This window comes from Anabrus simplex, chromosome 2 (assembly GCF_040414725.1).
Source record: "Anabrus simplex isolate iqAnaSimp1 chromosome 2, ASM4041472v1, whole genome shotgun sequence".
NCBI classification, from domain to species: domain Eukaryota; kingdom Metazoa; phylum Arthropoda; class Insecta; order Orthoptera; family Tettigoniidae; genus Anabrus; species Anabrus simplex.
This window is the reverse complement of record NC_090266.1, coordinates 305633513-305655694: the sequence shown is the minus strand read 5'-3', so window position 1 is coordinate 305655694 and position 22182 is coordinate 305633513.

The following is a 22182-nucleotide window of genomic DNA, read 5'->3' as shown; positions in this document are numbered from 1 at the left end:
AAACATCTGATAAATTCCGCCTGCTTATCACGGAGTACAATACTCAGAACACTTTGCCTCAAAAGACTGGAAGCCGCGCATGCTCCAGCCAACACGTGACTCACACAGTTCCTTCTAATTTCTCACAGCATTAAATTCTTTCCCTAAGCGATTGTAAACCTTCCCAGTGACCCTCGCACCGGTACGATCTACTCCAGAAAAAAACTGTAAAGTTTAATAAACATAAAATAATCATTACGACAAGATACTCCATGTGACACACAATAGCTAGGCTACTCACAACTCCTATACACTCCATTCTATGCAACCATATATCCGTAAACTTTTTGCTGCACTTTATGAGACAATACATGGAACAGAACAGTGTGAGCTAAGGTAGTGGTAACGTGCCGACAGCGCAAAAAATCTTCACCTGTGATTGATCACCTCAAAGTCGTGCCTATGTAGCATTCAAACCAGCGTAGCGGCGGGAAGCGCCCAAAGTTATACCTTCTGAACTATTATGGCTTAAGAGAATACCCAAACATTCTCGTCTATAAAGCCAAAAGTTTCGATGTGGAAGAACGGAAGGGTAACTTAAGGCGGAGACGGAACCGGGAGTGTGGGGAAGGCGCATACCTAAAGACAGGGGAAGAACGTCAACGCACCGGCTCGGGGACGCAATCCGAGCCTCTCAACTCATGACAACATGTAGGGAATCTGCCACCTGGTCGACTGCCTTAAATGCAGATCAGTAGTGATTGATTGATTGATTGATTGATTGATTAATTAATTAATTGATTGATTGATTGATGCTATAATTAAACAAAAAATGAAAAAGCTCCTGGGAACAGCCGGGTGTTCGATTTGTTTGTATGTTAGTGGTGGGGGATGAGGAGGTGAAAGTGGGATTAATGTGATTCACCTTTCGTTAAGAAATTTACCACCCGGTCCACCCGCAAATGAAGTTGAGCACCTCTGCTCTGTAGCCTGTGACACAGCGGCTGACATAATGAATTTTAATAAAAATACAGCACTAGAAAATGTGACAGGAAATTAACATCCAGAGAAACAATCTGCCGGGCTGTGTGGCTTAAATGGAAGAACGTTTACTTTTGAGCCCAAGTTGGTTGGTTCGGACCCCTTTCAGTCCGTTTGTATTTGAAGGTGCTCCAATATGCCATCCTCTTGTCAGCTGATATACTAAAACTGTAAAGAACTCCTGAAGGATAAAATTCCAGCACATTCGAGTCTCCAAGAGCGTGTCATTCGTGTGCTCTTCTCGAAACTCACGCCCATATTTCTCTAGTGATGATGTACTACCATTTACATCCCCTATATGAATTATCCTTGTCCAAACACAGCCCAAAGCATGTGCAATTAATGCCTAACTAATTACCAAGGACACGATCAACCATCAACACCAATATTGCTACTGCCAACGGGGAGCCCTGTTGATCATTAGAAGCTAAGTCCAGGAAGAGGATTTCGTACAGCTCAACCAATATATTATTCGTAGAGTCTTCCAGATCCCACAGGGGACGGTCAACATCAACATGGTAACGTTGACGTTCATATCTTGTCCACAGATGGCCACTACAAGGCATTCATTATTACTTCCAGTTTTACAAGTTGTGATACTTGAAGGAAAGAAACACGTACGGAAATTTAAATAACTTCATTAAATCTAAGTGGCTTCCAAAACGATTGTCATTTATTTAGTTCAACGTGTAAGTTAGATCACATCACTTTATAATATTAATTAATTTCGTGTAGCTATTTCTAGACGAGTGCAGCATTTTAAGGCAGACCCTCCGTTGAGGGTGGGCGGCATCTCCCATTTGTAGGTAACTACGTGTTATTGTGGTGGAGGATAGTGTTATGTGTGGTGTGTGGGTTGCAGGGATGTTGTGGAGAGCACAAACACCCAGCCCCCGAGCCGTTGGAATTAGCCAATGAAGGTTAAACTCCCCGACCCGGCCGGGAATCGAACCCGGGACCCTCTCAACCGAATGCCAGTACGCTGACCATTCATCCAACGAGTCGGACATCACGTTATAATATTACAAATACTTCCAACTACTTTTTTTGCTAGTTGCTTTACGTCGGACCGACACAGATAGGTCTTATGGCGACGATGGGACAGGGAAGGGCTAGGAGTGGGAAGGAAGCGGCCGTGGCGTTAATTAAGGTACAGCCCCAGCATTTACCTGGTGTGAAAGTGGGAAACCACGGAAAACCATTTTCAGGGCTGCCGACAGTGGGGTTCGAACCTACTATCTCCCGAAAACCGGATACTGACTTCCAACTTTAACAGTTCCTTTGGGTGGAGCAGTCCACGTCTTCTATTTCAGATTTATAAAACGATTTGTAAAATGGACCTTCAATGCCTCTAGCGCTGTGTTGGTATCTTTACACAGTCATCGATCGATTGCTGCCGGGTGTCTGGCTCAGAATTAACTTTGAAACGAAATTTTTATATACAATGGGAATTCTATTTTAGTTTATTAGAATCGTATGATCTCAAGCTGAATTTCGGGCTTTCTCACCAAGTCCGATAGAAAAAGGAAGCTAAATTGACATTCGAGTCCTAACACTGAGTGTACCGACTCCTGATAACAATAACGATGTTCTTAATGCCCTTTGGAGTGCTGTAGATTTTGAAAGACGTCAGGTTATCAGAATATTGTTCCGCAGGAGTTCTTCAACGAGTTGCTAATCAACGACAAAAAGTTTCTGTATTTAAACATCATGAAATGCCAACGACCTCAGACGAGATCAAACCCGCTATACTAGAACAGAAGGATAATCAGCTTGCAACACTGACGTCCATTCACTTCAGATAAACACAGAGACAGTAAATGTGTGTTTATCATAAGCATGTCCTAAATCTAAGCTCAATGCTATGGTCGTGCCTAAGGAATGCCACGGTCGTTTCCTTCCTAATCCTAGCCCCGTCTTATTCCATAGTCGCCGTAAGACCTGCCTGCGTCGGCTGGACGTAAAAGAAATAGCAGAAATTCTAAGCTCAATTGTTATTGCTACACATACTGTATACAATAAGGACTTCGTGATAATACAGAATTAGGCAGTTCCTACATGAACAAGTCACTGTCTTCCGATTATCAGGTCTTGTCCTGTCCCCCAGACGTTGACATTCACTAAGGTTAATGCTTCTAGGTTAGCTACTTCATTATACATGTGTTCATTAGTTCGTATTCCCGTCCCCTTTGATATCTGGAAATCAATACGTTGGCCTCCCCCATTGTTTTCTTTGTCCTTCAATTTTTCCCTTCGTTATAAAATCAAGGATCTTTGGTTTCTTACATTACAAATTATTTTACTCAGATATGCTGTATTCCTGGTTTGTCAAGCAGTTCCTTATACTGTCCACTCTTCCCTCGACCTTTACGTTGGTAAGTCCTTTTTTTACAACATGCTTTACGTCACACCGACACACATAGGCCATATGGCGACGATGGGATAGGAAAGGCCTAGGAGTGGGAAGGAAGTGGGCGTGGCCTTAATTAAGGTATACCCCCAGCATTTGCCTGGTGTGAGAATGGGAAATCACGGAAAACCATCTTCAGGGCTGCCGACAGTGGGGTTCGAGTCCACTATTCCATAGTCGCCGTAAGACCTGTCTGCGTGGGCTGGACGTAAAAGAAATAGCATAAATACTAAGCTCAATTGTTATTGCTACACATACTGTATACAATAAGGACTTGGTGATAATACAGGATCAGGCAGTTCCTACATGAACAAGTCACTGTCTTCCGTTTTTTACAACATGCTTTACGTCACACCGACACACATAGGCCAAATGGCGACGATGGGATAGGAAAGCTCACAGCTGCGCGCCCTTAACCACACGGCCAATTCGCCCCGAGTTGATAAATCTTGGACCCCAAGTTTTTTAAGAACTTCTTCCCTCCAACGACGTTCTCAAAGCTCACATCTCAAACTGTGTGTATCACATACACCTGTTCAACATAATTCTGTCACCGATCAAGTGGCCGCACGGGTTGGGTCTCATAGCTATCAACCTGCATTTGAGAGGTAGGGCATTCGAACCCCACTGTCCGCAAACCTGAAGATGGTTTATGGTGTTTCCCATTTCCACACCTGGCAAATGCTGGGGCCGTATCTAAGTTAAGGCCTCGGTCTCTTCCTTCACACCCCTAGGCTTTTCCTGTCCAATCGTCGCAATCAGACCTGCCTGTGTCGGTGCGATGTAAAGCAAATAGTAAAAAAAAAATGAAAAAAGGAGTGAGAAACATACGTTTTCGGAGTTTCAAATAGAGAGCACCACAATTACACAGGAATAATGACGACAACTAATAATTTGAAATGATTTCAAATCTCCTGATTGCAGAAGCAATAGTCTTACGTACAATCTTAACTAGAGGGGTATGGTTTTCCAACTGGGAAAACCGATGCTTCACAAGACGCCTTCTCTTCATATCTGCGGATTTGCAAATATTCTTGCACCTACTTACATACATTTCTTGATATCACGGGAGTGACACGTGGTAAGGGGGTGGCTACCTTCATTCCCACGCGACGTCATCCGCACGTGTCGGCAGTGGAAGGATACAGAAGAAAGTTTACGTTGAATAAAAATAATTAAATGAAAGAATTAGTGGTGAAGGCAATATAATTAGGGTCCTGTATTTATCTATAAGACAATTGGTCTTCAGTAAAACGGATTTGAGACTGCTAAGCCATTTCTGGGGATTATTTCAAATGGACGCGCGTGTCTAGCTTACCCACGCTAAGTCGACAAAAAGTAGTGCATATCAAATGAGGTCATTTAACCAGTTAATTTAATAAGAATAAATTTTAAATGTCCAGGAACACTACTGTTAGCAATGTAGCAAGTATGTGGTTACATCGAAAACTCTTAAATACAGTTCATTTAAGTCGAAAAAGTTACGCAAATTTTCTTGGCGGCAAAGGGAAAATGCCTGCGGACAGGGGGTACTGTCTATATATATGGAAGGGACGCCATATTGAATGCCCCCTGCATTTGTATCTTGAGGCTGAAGACAGAGGGTTGACCTGTTCTGTAAATCGATCGACAAGTAGACTAAGTCCAACCAACAGATTTTAGCCGATATGGCTGGGGTCTTGACTCCATGTGGTGATAGTTGTTTGAGCAGAAGTAATTGTATAAAAAGGACGGTCAAGATACCGAAGAAGTATTTAAAAAAATTGTGTGGTAAAGAAAGTAATTCGTGCGCGGGTAATAAATACTATCAGTCGAGTGCGATCAACAAGAACGACAACTGAAGGGCATTTCTTTTTTTTATGCTTTATTTCCAGGAAGCAGGAATAATAAAAATGTTATGTAAAGCCAAAAATGTAAACATGGCTAAATAAATGAAAAGGAGTCGCAGGTGAGCCCAAAGATGAACGCTGACGTGACATAAGATAGGTGACATGCCATCTTACCGCCTACTATATCTTGTTTTATGATGTCAAATTTATATGTATTTGACATGGGTATTTATGACGCAGTTGGTCACCCATATGTTTTTCCGTAAAGGTCAGAAATGTGACGAAAGGTCACTGGTTTTATTTTCTGCTTGGATAAATTTTTAAAGTATTGCGAGTGCCGTATGATGTTATAAAAAGTTATTAATGAGGGTTTCGGAGTGATATCACGTCCAAAGTAGATCGTCATTTCCGTGTATTTATTGCCTATACTTAGTGATGTCAAATTAAGATGTTTATTCGACGTAAAATGTTCAGTTGGAATTAAAGGGATCCGTGTTTACCCATTTTCAATCGGATGGAAGCACTGTACGTAGGTTGAGTAATGCAGATCGGTGAATTTGTTACGAAGTGTAACGTATTCTACGTCCGTTTAAACCGTGCCTGTGTGACAATAATAACAGTAAATTTTTCAGTCATTCTCGTGAAAATCCAGTTTTAAAATACGAGATCATTTTATGCGAAGTCGTTCATTATTAAAGTGTTTTGCGTTATTAGGCGTCGTGGATACTAGTAAGGATTTTTATTCCAGTTCTTTTGTTAGTGAGTGTCGTCGAGTTTGAGAGGTTAGATTTGTGGTGTGAATTGAGATAGGATTTGTCAATCAGGTGATTGGAAACCTGTAGATGATGCCGGGACTTTGGTGTGAGCCCGAGGAAGATTTTATATGTATGGGATGGAAATGAGTGAGAGAATTCACGCCGGTGTTAATTTGCGACGTGTACAATTATTGTGGGACATTTGAAAGTAAATCTATGTGCATATTTGTTTGGTCAGAATATCGTATTTTGTTCTATTTTGCGAAGTCAAAGGGGTTCATTCTACGAAGCCAGTCATGTATGACGAAGACATGTGTTTCACGTCGAAACTGACAGACAGCGGAGGGTCGTCTTGGTCGATACCGCCAGCTGATCAATAGGGGACAGTTAGTGTAACGGAAGGTGTGTGGAGTGTTACGTATTGAAGCGAGATTGCATTCTTGGCAGCGGATATCATTAACCGCGGGATCTAGTTGAAATTTTCATCCGGAAATAACGTGTAGGTTATTAGATACTGTGAATTTCTTTAATTAAGATTGTAATGTATATCTGAAACCATAAAGTTAGAGTATAATGAGCGAGATTAGCCAATTTCAGGGTTATCAAAAATATAGAGTGGTAGTAGTGATTATTGTTTGTTTGTGAGGGTGCACAAACTTTATGAAATGTCATGACAAGATATGACATCGTAATCAGCTTACATTATACGGCGAGTTACTTTTGGTTTGTACGTAATTATTAGGGTTATCCAAGTATTTATAATAGCTGGGTTAGATTATATTTAAAGTGTGATGTCATGAAAAAAGATATAATACCGGGAATAAATTATGTAAATTTTTTCCAGCTGCAAAATAACGATAGATGATAAACATTAAACATGAAATGAATATAACCGCGTCAAATATTGAGTAGGGACTTGTGAAAGAAACCATTCGTCCGCGGAGATAGAATTTGTTGTTCATTAAGATTTCATTAAATCATTTTTAATTTACTTAATTATTAAATTCAGTGGAACCGTATTTGTGAAATAACTTTAAATGCAAGCGAATAACTTGGAGATGCATTCTGGATATCTTAATTTATTTTTCCGGGAATATTTAAATGTTAACGTAACGATTAAGGGGACATATCCGAAGGTAATGGATTTTACTGCCACAAAGTAGTGTAAGCGTTGTTGTTGTTGTTGTTGTTGTTGTTGTTGCATTATTTGACTTTGATTGATTGATCAGTAAATGTGCTGGGGTTAGTAAAGCGGAAACATTGGTCATCAACCGATGTAGCTTAATTGTGTTTAGCCTTCAGCTTAGAAACTTGGATGGTCATGGGGTAATCAATCTCAGTGACTTAGATTAAGGCCATATGCCACTGTAGCATCATTTTCCTTGCGGTCATCGTCAACAATGACTTTAAAGTAACTTAGAAGTTTAGAGGTCGGTCCATGATATAGTCGCAGGTCACATCGATTCAATTAAGGGTCCATGCCGTATAACCACTGTGTGGCACACACCGATCGGGCTGCCTTAATTATACCCAGAGTCCAGCGTTCGTGTTACGAGGGCTGGACCGTCAAGAATCATTGTGATGGTACATGTAATCTCACATGGAAGCCGAATTTAAGGATTTACAGACTTTCCTTTCTTTATTTAATAATTGAGACCATGGTTTCTAGTAAGGATGCCCATCAGGCAGTTAAGTCAAAGGCTCAAACCAGCGTTCGGCCCCGCTGTGTAAAATGATTATGGTGGAGTGGACAAGATATGAGTCCGAATTATACCTGGATTACAAATTATTATTTCTTCAGAAAATTGTCCAAAATAAAATAAAAATATTTTATGAATAGACCTTTCATTTGAGTAGATAGATTAGGATTACTGAACCCTACGTTTACCTCAGCAAGTGACGAAGGACCCGAAACGACCCAAGAGACAAATATCATGAAATTTTGCTGATAGGTAAGGAAGGTAGGTATCCTTCAGAGTGGACCAAAGGATTCAGTACATACATACATACATACATACATACATACATACATACATACATACATACATACATACATACATACATAAACCATTATAGCGTACATATGTCATTCAACGTTAAATCTCCATGCCCCTACAAATGTACTAAACGCATTCACAATCCCACATTAATAATTTTATTAATAATAACAATAATAGTAATCTTACTGGTTTAACGCTCCACTTACTATTTTACTATTTCTACGACGCCAAGGTGCCGGAATTAGTCCCGTAGGAGTTATTTTACGTGCCAGTAAATCTGTCGACACGAGGCTGCCGTATTTCAGTACCTTCAAATACCACCGGACTGAGCCGGAATCGAATCTGCCAAGTTGGTTTCAGAAGACCAGCGCCTCAACCGTCTGAGCCATTCATCCCGGCCCAACAATCCTTTATTTGTAACCAGCTGTGTGGTCCCATTTTGTTCTATATCCTGTCTTTAAATCATTAGAAACGAAGTCTAACCCTCACCGTCTTGGTCTCCCTCTATATTCCATGACCGAGTCCTTTATTCTCATTAGTAGCCTATCCTCCTCCATCGCCTAACATGACCCCACCACCGAGGCCGGTTTATGCGAAGAGATTTATTCTTCGAGATCATTCCTATCGTAACCTTTATCTACTTATTTCGAGTACCCCTGCCATTTTCCCCACCTCTTTGTATCAGCGATCTTTCTCACTAACTTATGAACAACATATCCTTAGTCCACCGAACTTTCCCTCCCGAAGAGCAAACTTGGCCTGCAAACAGACTGGTGTAAGGACTGTTTCGTCCGGACATGAATTATTTGTGCCTAGCTGTGAGAAATGGTGGGTTCCAACTCCACATTCTTGAGGATGGTTTTCCGTTGTTTTCCATTTTCTCAAAGGCAAATGCTGGGTTTCTACCCATCGTCTCCAAAAGACTTAACTGAGTCGATGTAACGTTAAAATGCTAGCAAGAAAACTGCAGGAGTGGGATGAGATCGGGTCTGGTCTCCATTAAGAGCACCATAATCCTTGCGAACGTCGAATGAAACTTTTACTGCACGTCCATTGTCGTACAGGCTGTTACTCTGCTGTACGTAGTCGAAATTACGTCGTATTTACTGTACCATGTCACCACTCCACAACACTCTCTGTCTCTAAATATTGTAAAACGGAAAACGCACATTCTTGGTGGTTGGCATTCCATGCGGTGTAGTTAAAATTAACCACATTCGACGTGCGTTACCAATTCTTACAGCACAGCGCCCTGACACCAATTTTGCTGGTTATGGCAGAACCATCCTTGTCATTTAATAAAGTACAAAGCTATATTTAGAATGATTTCTAACTGACGAAGGTAACATCTCTTATCGAATATTGATGAAATGGGGAGACACCCAAGTTTGAATGCCACATCGACTGATATTTAGAATGGATGATGATGATGACTATGATAGTGACGTATATTAAGGGACCAGGTATCTTGGTCACTGTTCTCTGATTTTCAATGGATTTCAACAACTTAACCTAGTCAGATGCAGGATTGGTGCTCTTCTAATTGTCAAGGATAATATTTTATGGAATTCTGGTCCCTTTTCATTACAGTTATATCAACCAGAAAAAAAACCCTATTAAAACTGTTTGTAACAAATTCATTCCACACATAAAAGATAAGGGCACAACGTGTAGCAAAGCTAATGGAGTGAGATCGCAGTAGCGTTGGAAGATATTTTGTTAGAGGAAGCGAGTTCGTTAGCAAAATTATACTCACATTTCTCCGGTTTCAGCCAGACTATACTGTGCGGGAGCAAAACTGCTGGGCGTCTCAGGAAACCGTAACAGTTGTTGGTGAGACGTTAAGCAAAATCACATTATTATTTAAAAGCAGCTGAACTCAAAACATATCATGCACGAGGTGGAGTTGATAGCCACATTAAATAAAGAAGAACTATGCTGGAAAAATAATAATAATAATAATAATAATAATAATAATAATAATAATAATAATAATAATAATAATAATAATAATAATAGACTAATCATAATATTAATAGACTAATATTAATAATATATCTTATTTATCAGTGCCTTGTTCAGTGGCAAAGTTAGGACTCTATGCCATCTCTTCACTTAAACACGTTATGTTTACAATTTGAAGTCAAATAATTAAAATATAATAAAGGATTAAAACTGAATTTAACTAAATTATAAAAAAATTGATCAGTGTTAAAAACGGACATAATTTTAGTAAAATTTGAAAATTTTAAACTTAAGGTAAGCATTTATATACAATAAATCAAATAGTTAAGATCAGTGAAGTTTAGTAATGAGAAATACTCAAAACCTTACATTAAAGAAAAATTAGAACATTCCTTTGGAGCAATTATACACATAATAATGTAACAAAATACTGGGATAAATTAAAGTATGCAGTGCATGATCATAACAAATTCTAAAAATGAAATAAAAAGTTATAAGTAACAAGAACTACATACATAACAATACTTCTTCTTACATCTAAATTTATACATGATTCCATAGGTCCTATTACATTACTTGTAAATCTATCTAACTAATCATCAAACACTCACTCTTACTAATTTTACAACCATTCGATCAGTTGACCACAGCAGGTCATGTAGGGAGGTGACCATAAACAATTGTTTTGTCGAACTGATCTCTCTAACCTGAGCTGGCAGGGAGTAACAATCTGGCACCATTCGTCGAAAATGATTTGTTAACTTTATTTTTACGGAGCACAGGAAATAATAATAATAATAATAATAATAATAATAATAATAATAATAATAATAATAATAATAATAATAATAAAAATAATAATAATAATAATAATAATAGACGAGCTGAATGGCTCAGATGATAGAACACTGGCTTACTGAGCATAAAGTGACGGATTTAATGTTCTATTATTATTATTATTATTATTATTATTATTATTATTATTATTATTATTATGCAACTGCATTTTAGCGTTAAGTGAACTACAACACGTATTTAAGAGGTCCAAAATGTCAGAATTTTGTCTAGTAAATGTTTACGGAGCATACCTGCGGGACATAGATGTATTTATTTCCAAGGATACCACGCCCAACAGCAACAGACAAACATTAACATTTTCAGATACAACAGTTTTAACAGAAAGAGAAACCGAACGCGTTAACTAAGACTGGATATCAACCCTCAGAGAAATAAAAATCAAGAAGCATAGAACACTCAACAGTCGGAACAGATACGGAGAATCCTCAGTCAATCAGCAGCCGCTCGCCACAAGGGTGGACCAATCAGCGTTAAGCTCCTTTTCACAGCAAAAACACAGGCCGTGAAAGGAATATACCGCTAAAGCTACATACGGTGGCAGCGGATAGCTGCAGCTAGAGACCACAACTGTTTTCACAGATACAGAAGACAGCACATCCTTCAAACTACCACGGCGTAGACCAATATATACTGGAACATCACGATTTTCAAACTTCACTGAATATCCCCGCGAACTTTTATTACCGATTGGGAGCTGCGAATTTAACATTTCGTCGCTGTTCGGGCAAAAGGTCATATATCCCTATGCTATTCCTATCCATTATTTTCCTTAAGACTGGTCACGCCTCCCAGGCACATAGAGTATGATATTTAGTCCATCAGAACAATAGTCGTTGTGTTTATTTTCCTATGCTTACGTCTAAAGGAAAATGAACCTTACCGTACCGCAGTCTAAGAATGCATGTTTGAATTACTTATTTACGCACTCCTACAGTATATTGTACTTTCGTTTTCCTTGAACGTTAGCATACGAAATTGAACAAAACGAAAATTGTTCTGATGGACCGCATATCCTGAAAACTTTAATCACAACATATTGAACCCATTATCTGGAATCGCCAAATTACGAGGGCAGATCTGAAAATAAGTTGCACTTCCCAGTTAAGGCCATTTATTACACCACCTATACAACAGCAACACGATTATAACTTCATACACTGTAACGTCACTTTTCCACATAGTATCCAAGAGACTCCAAATATTTCTGCGGACACACAACCAACTTGTCGATGCCGGATGCATAGAAATTTCCTCCAGCGTTCTGCAACCACTCGGAAACAGCGGCTTTCACCTCATCGGTCTGGAAACGTCGACCACTGAGCTCCGTTTTGAGCTTACCGAACAGATGAAAGTCACATGGCGCTAGGTCGGGACCGTAGGGTGGATGTTGCCAGACCTCCCACTTGAAACGGTGCAGCAGTACTCTCGTTTGGCGGGCCTTGTGAGGTGTTGCGTTATCGTGCAACAAATCACACCGGCGTTCAATTTCCCCCGGCGCTTCTCTTTAATCGCTTTACGCAACCGGTGCAACGTTTGACAGTACGACGCAGCGTTGATCGTCGTTCCTTTCGGCATGAATTTCACGTGCAGCAAACCCTCCATGTCAAAGAACAGTTGCCATAACCTTACCGGCTGAAGGTTGAACCTTGGCCTTCTTTCGTTGTGGTGATGAGGGGTGCACCCATTCCACTGATGTTCGCTTCGTTTCGGGGGTGAAGTTGTGGACCCACCTTTCGTCGCCTGTAACGATTCGCCGCAGAAACCCGTTGCCGTCTGCGTCATAGCGTTGCAAAATTGCCAGGGAGGATTGGAATCGTTGTCCCTTGTGCTCATCTGTGAGAAGACGTGGGACCCATCTTTGACACAGCTTACGATATCCAAGGTCCTCGTGAATAATGGCGAACACACTGCCGAATGACATGTTCAGCTGCGTCGCGATTTCTCTCAGTTTAATGCGCCGGTTCTGTCTAATGATCGCATTCACACTGTTGACCTTTGCACGGGTCCTGGACGTTGCGGGCCTGCCTTCGCGATGTTTGTCCGTGATATCCGTGCGTCCGGCTTCGAACTTCTGACACCACTTTACGATACCTCGCCGGGAAATGGCCCGCTCCCCATACACAGCACTAATTTCAGGATGAATGTCCGTGCAATTCTTCCTTTTGGCCCATAGGAATCGGATTGTCGCACGCACCTCACATTTGGAGTGAACTTCCAATTGACGCGCCATTGCATTTGACCGCTATTCCCACAATACTAGACGAGACACCACAGCGATCTGCCTAACAGACGTGTGGGCAGTGTCTGTCCCTTTCTCCGCTGTGCCCACGATTGCGACACACAACGCGCTGCTGCGGCGTGTTAGTGCAACTAACCTTTTGATCCACCTACGTATTAATTGAAAGTTAACAGTCACGACTTGACCAACACACTGTAGCCGGCCGATCGATAAAGATGTAGTCCTGAGTCATATGATGTCCTCTATGTGGGACAGAAAGTGACAGTACAATCCCTTTGGAGAGAGAGCTTCCCCGAATTTGTGAGATCAGAGGGGAAACTCTCGGAAGGTTTCGAGCATGTCCGGAATTATTTTGTAAACATACGCGGTAAATTAAACGCGTATTGGAAATAAAATCAACCCAGCATAATTCCAAATAATTCAGGTCAAATTAAGGAAATAATAAACTATCTTCGTTTCGAGCAGGTGAACCTTTAGTTTGACCGTGAGAATACAAAAGAGAAAGGTGTCCCAAACATTGCATCCGACAAGAGTGGGGATGGTTGCATCGAAAGGACACTCTGCCATTTAGGACCATTTAGAGTGATGATAAAAATATGACACCTAGAAACAGGCTGTACCTTAATTAAGTCCACGGCCGCTTCCTTCCCACTCTTAGTCCATTCCTATCCCATAAGACTTATATGTGTCGGTGCGACGTATATCAACTTGTAGAAAAAAATCTAGAATTTCGTGATGTCTGAATTTTCCTGAACTACATGGACATCAGAAATGTGCGAAATCTATAGGTAGCGGAATTTAAAATTATTCCACCACAGTTTGTTAGTGTTTCCTGCCAGGCTAGAAGGTTATACAAGCTTCAAGGAACTCACACGCGCAGACTCTTCCATGCGTGATTCGCGAGGCGATACCTGGGGCTCTGGTCCACGATTTGCGTGTACGATAAATGATACTTCAGCATTCAGCAGACGAAACGCCGGAACTTACATGAGTCAATTTGTTGATAATTTATGACATGAATTATCTAACCACTTGTGCGAAACAGAGATAGAGTGCAACAGTTGACTGATGACGAAGTTCTGTTGTCGTCAGTGAAAATAATGTCAAACGCGAGTAGTCACATGTGAAGAATTGCATTTGTGATTTTTCTTACAATTGGCTTTACGTCGCACCAACACAGATAGGTCTTACGGCGACATACCTTGGTGGTATGTTTTCTTAATGTGGGAGCTCAATGGTTATAAAACAACGCGTAAGTTTCCAGTAAAAATTTTGGAAAGAGAGGGAAAAATGTCACATTTTCCAGAATACTTTGAGACAGAAACTGAATGTTACGGCCAATAGATATGAACGGTTGAAGGCATGAAATTAACGAGCCATGCAGACTATGTTGATAAATTATCCATAAATATGAATGATAACGCCCCTAGGATAATATTAGGTTTTGTAATTGAATCCGAGAAGAGTTGATATGCTCGTTATTGTGATTCTACGAAAATAAAATCGAATTGGGCCGTGGGAGCAACCGACCATTTGAAAGGAAGGTATCGGGGTCTCTAATGCTGTATGTTCTCAAAGGATAATATTCAATGAAGCCTCTACGGATAAATTCAGTGAAATGGATAGTGTAGAATTTATGCTTGTTTAAAAATGAGTTCCACGCATTACCTTAACTACTCCAGACTGCGGTCCCTAACTAGGTGTGATTTGTCACGTGGGAAGTTAGGCAAGTCATGGGCGATGCCGTTACGGAAAGGGATGAATGTGAGACGCTTCAGACAGTTTGTCCTTACACTTTCTGATATTTAATAATAATAATAATAATAATAATAATAATAATAATAATAATAATAATAATAATAATAATAATAATAATAGGCTACTTGACAACTGGCTTTCGTAAATGGGAACTTGGAGATAGGTTGGATCCCCACACTTCGGTGTTTTAGATGCAGATGATATCCCATTGTTCTACATAATTTATACATTACTGATGTAATATTCAGAGAGTGATTTGCGTTTCACTCGTAGTTTTCTTTGAAATTAAAATAGGACTGGGAGGAGTTTAGTTTCATGTCAACGTTGTAGATTGAAATATTTAGTGTTATCTAGGTAGACCATGTAATGTCCGAGTGTAGTTTGACTAGTAGGCAGTGATGAAGGTTATTAAGTGACGGTTCACTTAATTTTACATTAGTATTAATTCAAGCTTGGCTAACACGACTACGTAATATTATTTACGTACTATTTACTTCAAACCTTAAAAACGGCTAATTTCTCAACACCCATGTAATCCGAGAGACCATTAGTTCGATCTAGTTTGACAATGTAACTTCAGTTAACATGGATGGTATTGATCGTTGAACACTCTGAATATTTAACTTTTTGATATTGATGATATTGATTATATTGATCATTAAACTCTTTCACAGTTTAACCCTATTTTACCAGGTTTGATGGTATTGTTTAGTACCAAATTTAGTGATAGTTTTAATTTAGTCCATCAGACTGATGGTGTTAATGATCATTGATAGTTTACCAGATTGGTGATAGTAATTATCAAACTCAAACTCAGTATTATTTGACTTCACTTTTACAGTGATGGCAGTGATTACCAAATCCGGTTTATTTTTATTTTACCATTTAAAATGACAGCGTTCATCAAAGCCGTTTATTTATTTTTGCCGTAAGTGTTGGAACGGATTACACAAATAAAATCGTTTAAAGATTTTTAATAGTTAACGGTAACGATTCAGTAAGGTCACTTAATATTATTTTTCCAGTGATGATGGCGTTGATTGTTAATTTCAGTTCTGACTTGCGATGCCATTCATAGAGGGTGAAGATTGTCATTATTTCTTTTAATATTTCCGTTCATAAACGGTGTATTAAATTAATTTAATTAATATTCATGGATTCTTATTGGATTTTCCATTCACAATATCATTGTAACATAAGCTGAAAGTTAGTTGTTTATGAGCATCAGTACCAGCAGTAATTTCATTAACTGATTTGCGGTTCACTGGAACATTTAAAGTAAATGCATCTTTCAAATGGAAAATGTATCATGTTTTCATGGTGTCTGGTTGTGAAACAATATGGTGCGATCATTTTGTTTGTTGAATTTTACGATATTCAGTGTTGTTGAACTTTGGAGTGCCATGCCTTGCAGATGAGCAACTTAACTTATTAATTAATTGTTTAATTATATAATGGTCGATTCAAGTGAAACTAGATGCATTTTCGATTCTGTTAGAGATCAGTTCGGTGGCTGCGGTATAATACGTGATATTAATAATCGGTGGATAACCTTAGTTTAGAGCCCGGTAACAAAAACTGAATTTTTATGGGTCAATTGAATCAACCAACGGCGTTACTTCAAATTGGATTCAATACATTTTCAGGTTTTCTTTTCTTTTACATTCTTTCCTTCTTTCTTTTTTTCTGCCTTTCTTTCTTTCATTCATTCAAAACAATGGTAAATTTAAATTAGAATAATTCAGGTAATAACTTAGGGGGTTTACTAAGTAAGTTCTAGGTTTAGTTCACATTTCATAAAATTTTCCCTTGTTTATTGATTCTTCGTTTAACTTTCATCACTTTCACGATAAATAATTAATAAATAACAATTAATAATAAATTAATAAATAATAAATTCATAAATAAATTAAAATTCTCCAATTTCTTTGACTTTATTTCATGTAAGGTAAATTTCCTTTCGTAACCCATGGATTTGTCAGCAAGTGACAGAAGAATACAAAACCCCTGATACAGAAACATCTCATTACATGCTTCCGAGGACATCTGTTGACAATCGACATGCAAGGGTGCAATAAATGCTACATAATAAGTCCACAGAACATCAAGCAGTACGGAGCTGATGGCCATTTGAGACCAAGTTATGATTACAATTCGCTTTTACGTCGCACCGACAGAGATATATATTACGGCGACGATTCGGTACGAAAGGCCTAGAGACGAAGTCCCTGAAAGAACAGAAGCATGCGAAGGAATAATCTGGTGTGTTTGTACCTCAAATTCGAATTTTAAATTTCCTGCAATGACCAGTATCCTCTCATATTAAAATTTCATGCTTCATTGAAAGGAGGTAGATCATTACAGAAGTGGGTTCGAATCCATAGTTTCCCCATTTTCACACCAGGCAAATGCTGGGATTGTACCTTAATGAAGGCCACGACCGCTTCCTTACAACTCCTACGCCTTTCCTATCCCATCATCGCCATAAGACCTATCTGTGTCGGTGCGACGTAAAGCCACTAGCAAAAGAAAATCTTTACATGAAATCTTTTTTTTTTGCTAGGGGCTTTACGTCGCACCGACACAGATAGGTCTTATGGCGATGATGGGATAGGAAAGGCGTAGGAGTTGTAAGGAAGCGGCCGTGGCCTTCATTAAGGTACAATCCCAGCATTTGCGTGGTGTGAAAATGGGAAACCACGGAAAACCATCTTCAGGGCTGCCGATAGTGGGATTCGAACCTACTATCTCCCGGATGCAAGCTCACAGCCGCGCACCTCTAAGCACACGGCCAACTCGCCCGGTATATGAAATCTTAGCCACAAGAACAACGACATTCAAATATTTCTACACTCAAACAAGAATAGAGTGTGTAGTTTTGTAAGAGAATATTCATTTAATGTTGTGTGAATACAGAAATTCAGACGAAGTGGACACGTCAAGGTGCCTGAATCAATTCAGAGATAACTTCCTTAACTTGCAGGCAAATCTACCGTCACGAATCTGGCGAATTTGAACATCTTCAAATAACACTGGCTGAGCTAGAAACCTAACTTATCACAGGAAAAACCACGAAACAGATACATTTCTAAGATGAATATTATTTTAATAATAATAATAATAATAATAATAATAATAATAATAATAATAATAATAATAATAATAGCCGGGCGGAGTGGTGGCTCGGACGGTTGAGACGCAGGCCTTCTGAACCCAATTTGGCAGGTTCGATCCTGGCTCAGTCCGGTGGTATTTGAAGGTGCTAAAATACGTAAGCCTCGTGTCGGTAGATTAAATGGCACTTAATAGGACTCCTGCGGGACTAAATTCTGGCACCACTGCGTCTCCGAAAGCCGTTAAGTACATAGTGGGACGTAAAGCCAATAACATTATTATTATTATTATTATTATTATTATTATTATTATTATTATTATTATTATTATCATCATTTATGTCCGACTCGTTGGCTGAATAGTCAGCGTACTGGTCTTCGGTTCAGAGGGCCTCGAGTTCGATTCCCGGACTGGTCGGGAATTTTAACCTTCATTGGTTAATTCCAGTGGCCCGGGGGCTGGGTGTTTGTGCTGTCCCCAACATCCCTGCAACTCACACACCACACATAACACAATCCTCCACCACAATAACACGCAGTTACCTACAAATGGCAGATGCCGCCCACCCTCATCGGAGGGTCTGCCTTACAAGGGCTGCAACCGGCTAGAAATAGCCACACGAAATTTTTTAAAATCTGGTATTCAAGGACTATAACTAACAGGAAGATTTTTTTTTTGTAAATTGACCATGCAGTTTGCTTTGTTGATGTTGTCACCGGAAAGTGTTCTCCAATCATATTGCTTCGATCAGTTAATCAGTCCCAACTGATCTGCATTTAGGGCAGCCGCCCAGGTGGCAGATTCCCTATTTGTTGTTTTCCTAGACTTTCCTTTAGTGATTTCGATGAAATTGGACATTTTTTGAACATCTCCCTGGGTAAGCTATTCCAATCCCTCCTTCCTAAAAACGAATATTTGCCCAAATTTGTCCTCTTGTATTCCAACTTTATCTTCATATTGTGATCTGACCTACTCTTAAAGACACCACTCAAACTTATTCCTTAAATAAAGTAATTCCACGCCAACCCTTCGCTGACAGCCAGGAACATACCGATTAGTCGAGGAGATCGTCCTCTTTCTCCCAAGTCTTCCCAGCTCAAAATTCGCAACATTCTTGTAATGCTACTCTTTCGTTGGAAATCACCCAGAAAAATCGAGCTGCTATTCATTGAATTTGTTTCCAGTTCTTGAATCAAGTAATCCTGGTGAGGGCCCCATACACTAGAACCATACTTTATTTGGGGACTTACCAGAGACTTGCATGCCCTCTCCTTTACATCCTTACTACAACCCCTAAACACCCTCATAACCATGTGCAGAGATCTGTACCCCTCATTTACAGTCCCATTTATGTGATTAACCCAATGAAGATCTTTCCTTATATGAACACCTAGGTACTTACAGTGATTCCCATAAGGAACTTTCACCCCATCAACGCAGATTTTAAAGCTGAGAGGACTTTTCCTATTTGTGAAAATCACAACCTGACTTTTAACCCCGTTTATTATCATACCATTGCCTACTGTCCATCTCACAACATTATCGACGTCAGTTTGCAGTTGCTCACCATCTTGTAATTTAAAGCTTACAGAATAACATCATCTGCAAAAGCGCCTTATCTCTGATTCAACTTCTTTACTAACACCATTTTTATATAAGGAAACATAAAAGTTCATCCTTTTGAACTCCATTACCCTTAGTGTATGCTTCCTGCTACACTCCTAATTAATGTGTGCACTATGAACAGCTGTAGGATGTGAAAAATGCAAAAGAATCTAACACAAAATATAAGTATTTTACATGAATATATTTCCAATTAGGCACACAAAATACATTAATCCTTGTATGTTTTCACTGTGTGGTACTTTTCAAAACAGTTTTCTGGGTGGAGACCGGGTTTTATCACTTTCTGAATTTTGACTTTAGCATATCTGTTGGTCTCGTCGGCAATTTGCTTGAATAACTCGTCACTAAAAATAAGTTGAAAAAATCCGTGAGGTGTTGAGGGATTGTTCCTACCTGATGCTTTGTATCCACAAATTGTTTCACTGAATGAGAATGCAGGTAAATCAAGATAGCCAGCTTTCCACTCGCGCCGTGGTTATGGAGGAGCATCACCACCTCCGGCTTCATTATCACTATCACTTTGTTCACTTTCACATATTATTCATTAATAAATCATCTAAGTCAGTTGTTGGTTCATCATCGTCAATATCATTGTCCACTAACTGTTCTAAAATATCCAGTTCCGTGAGTGAAGACGAAGCAGAATCCATGTTCACATTCAAACAACATCTGTGAGCTTGCATAAATATTCGAGAATAACAGAGCTTCAAATAGTTACCACAATTCCCGCGAACTGTTGTAAATAAGAAAACGTGTTCTCTCAGAGACCGTTAGATAGCTCTACATTACCAGAACACGGCACAGTCGTCATACGAGCGCTGAAAGTACAAGAAATTGTCATGTCGAGTGGATCTCGACATCGGAGCGCAAGTCTAATATTTTAATGTCGAACCGCACTCGACATAGGGGTGCAAAAGGATATTACTGCCCTGAGGAATTCCCCTCTTAATTATTACAGGGTCAGGTAAAGCTTCGCATACTCTAATTCTCTGAGATCCATTTTCTAGAAATATTGCAACCCATTCAGTCACTCTTCTGTTTAGTCCATTCGCACTCATTTTGGCCAGTTGTCTCCCATGATCCACCCTTTCAATTGCTTTAGACAGGTTTATCGCGATACAGTCCATTTTACCTCCTGAATGCAAGATATCTGATATACCTTGCTGGAATCCTACAAGTTGAGCGTCAGTGGAATAACTTTTCCTAAACCCGAACTGCCTTCTATCGAACCAGTTCTTAGTTTCGCAAACATGTCTATCATAATCAGGAAGAATGATTTACCAATAATTAACCTACCATCCAATCAATTATTTTTTCTTTTCCATCTAGTATGTTCTACCCATCAGCTAAATAAGGACGATTTTTTTCTGAGTTCTGTGTCTTGCTTGGATACATTGTAACTTGTGTTGAGCATCTCAGAGGAGGGTCCAGCTGACATGAGTCTTAATGGAGGTGAAGGTTTTGGCTTTCGTGAGAAAGGACTGCTAAGGTAGGCAGAATACCAAATATGTGATTTCCTCCGTGTGTACTCAAGGACGATTTTTACGATTCCCTTTTAGAACGTAATCTCCTGTTTCTGTTCGACTTTAAATTTTAGTATGTGGGACCTTTTCTGGTAATTTAACCTCTATGTAGGCTTCCATTATCTGTCTTCCGACTTCGAATTTTGCCCTGATTGATCGTTGTGAAATGTAAGGAAGCACGAGTGACGTACCCTCGTTAAATTTCCTCTAAACTTAATATTTGGTAACAAAGTATTTTTCTAAACCATTTCAATTTAATGTATTCCTTTTGGATTTTTACTCTTCCATAACTTAGTCACCTGGTCGTATGGATTAGCCTCTACTTCGTCGGGCCCAATGCCCAGTTAGGTACTACGTATATTTGATCTGTAGTGCTGGTGTTTTGACTCAATTCGTTTTGGTTTTCAGTCCTTTGTAAAATGTTATCTTTCTTTTTCTTTCTTCACCTTTGTGGCCGTGTAGCCTGGGCCTTCTGCTCCTGTTTCATAAGGATCATTAGATCCGATCTGGGATGTTTCCCCGGTCTTGTAAATAACAAGTGTACATTTGCTTAGCAAGTAACGTGTGTTGCATTTTCCTCTTGGTAATATAATCTCTTAGGCAATTTATATCATTGTGTAAATTGTATTCGTGGGTTGGCAACACTTACAAATTTAGTAAAATGAACTCCTGGGTTTCAGACCAAGTTGAGGTCAGAAGGCCAGCGCCTTAAACGTCTGAGCCACTCAGCCCGGCTTTTAACTATTTTGACTGAAACCAAAATAAGTTCCCGGGTACGTTAACGTCAAGAAAGACCTGGAAGAAATGGGCCTACTACCAGATTACGCGCTCAAAGGAGACCTTATCAGAACAAGCATCATGAATTTCGGGTCATTCCGGGATGAGAAATGGACAACCGGTTCAAGGTGGTCAAATGAACTTCGTGTTCGAAGCAGTCTCAAAATATCCGAGTCTGAAAATATTCGACCTTGAAATTGTCAGAAAACTATAAAAATATCCGCAATAAATATGTAGCTGAAATAAGGTAATGAGTGTCAAAATATCCGAGAAGTGTAAATAGTTGAACAGCTGACAGAGACTAAAAA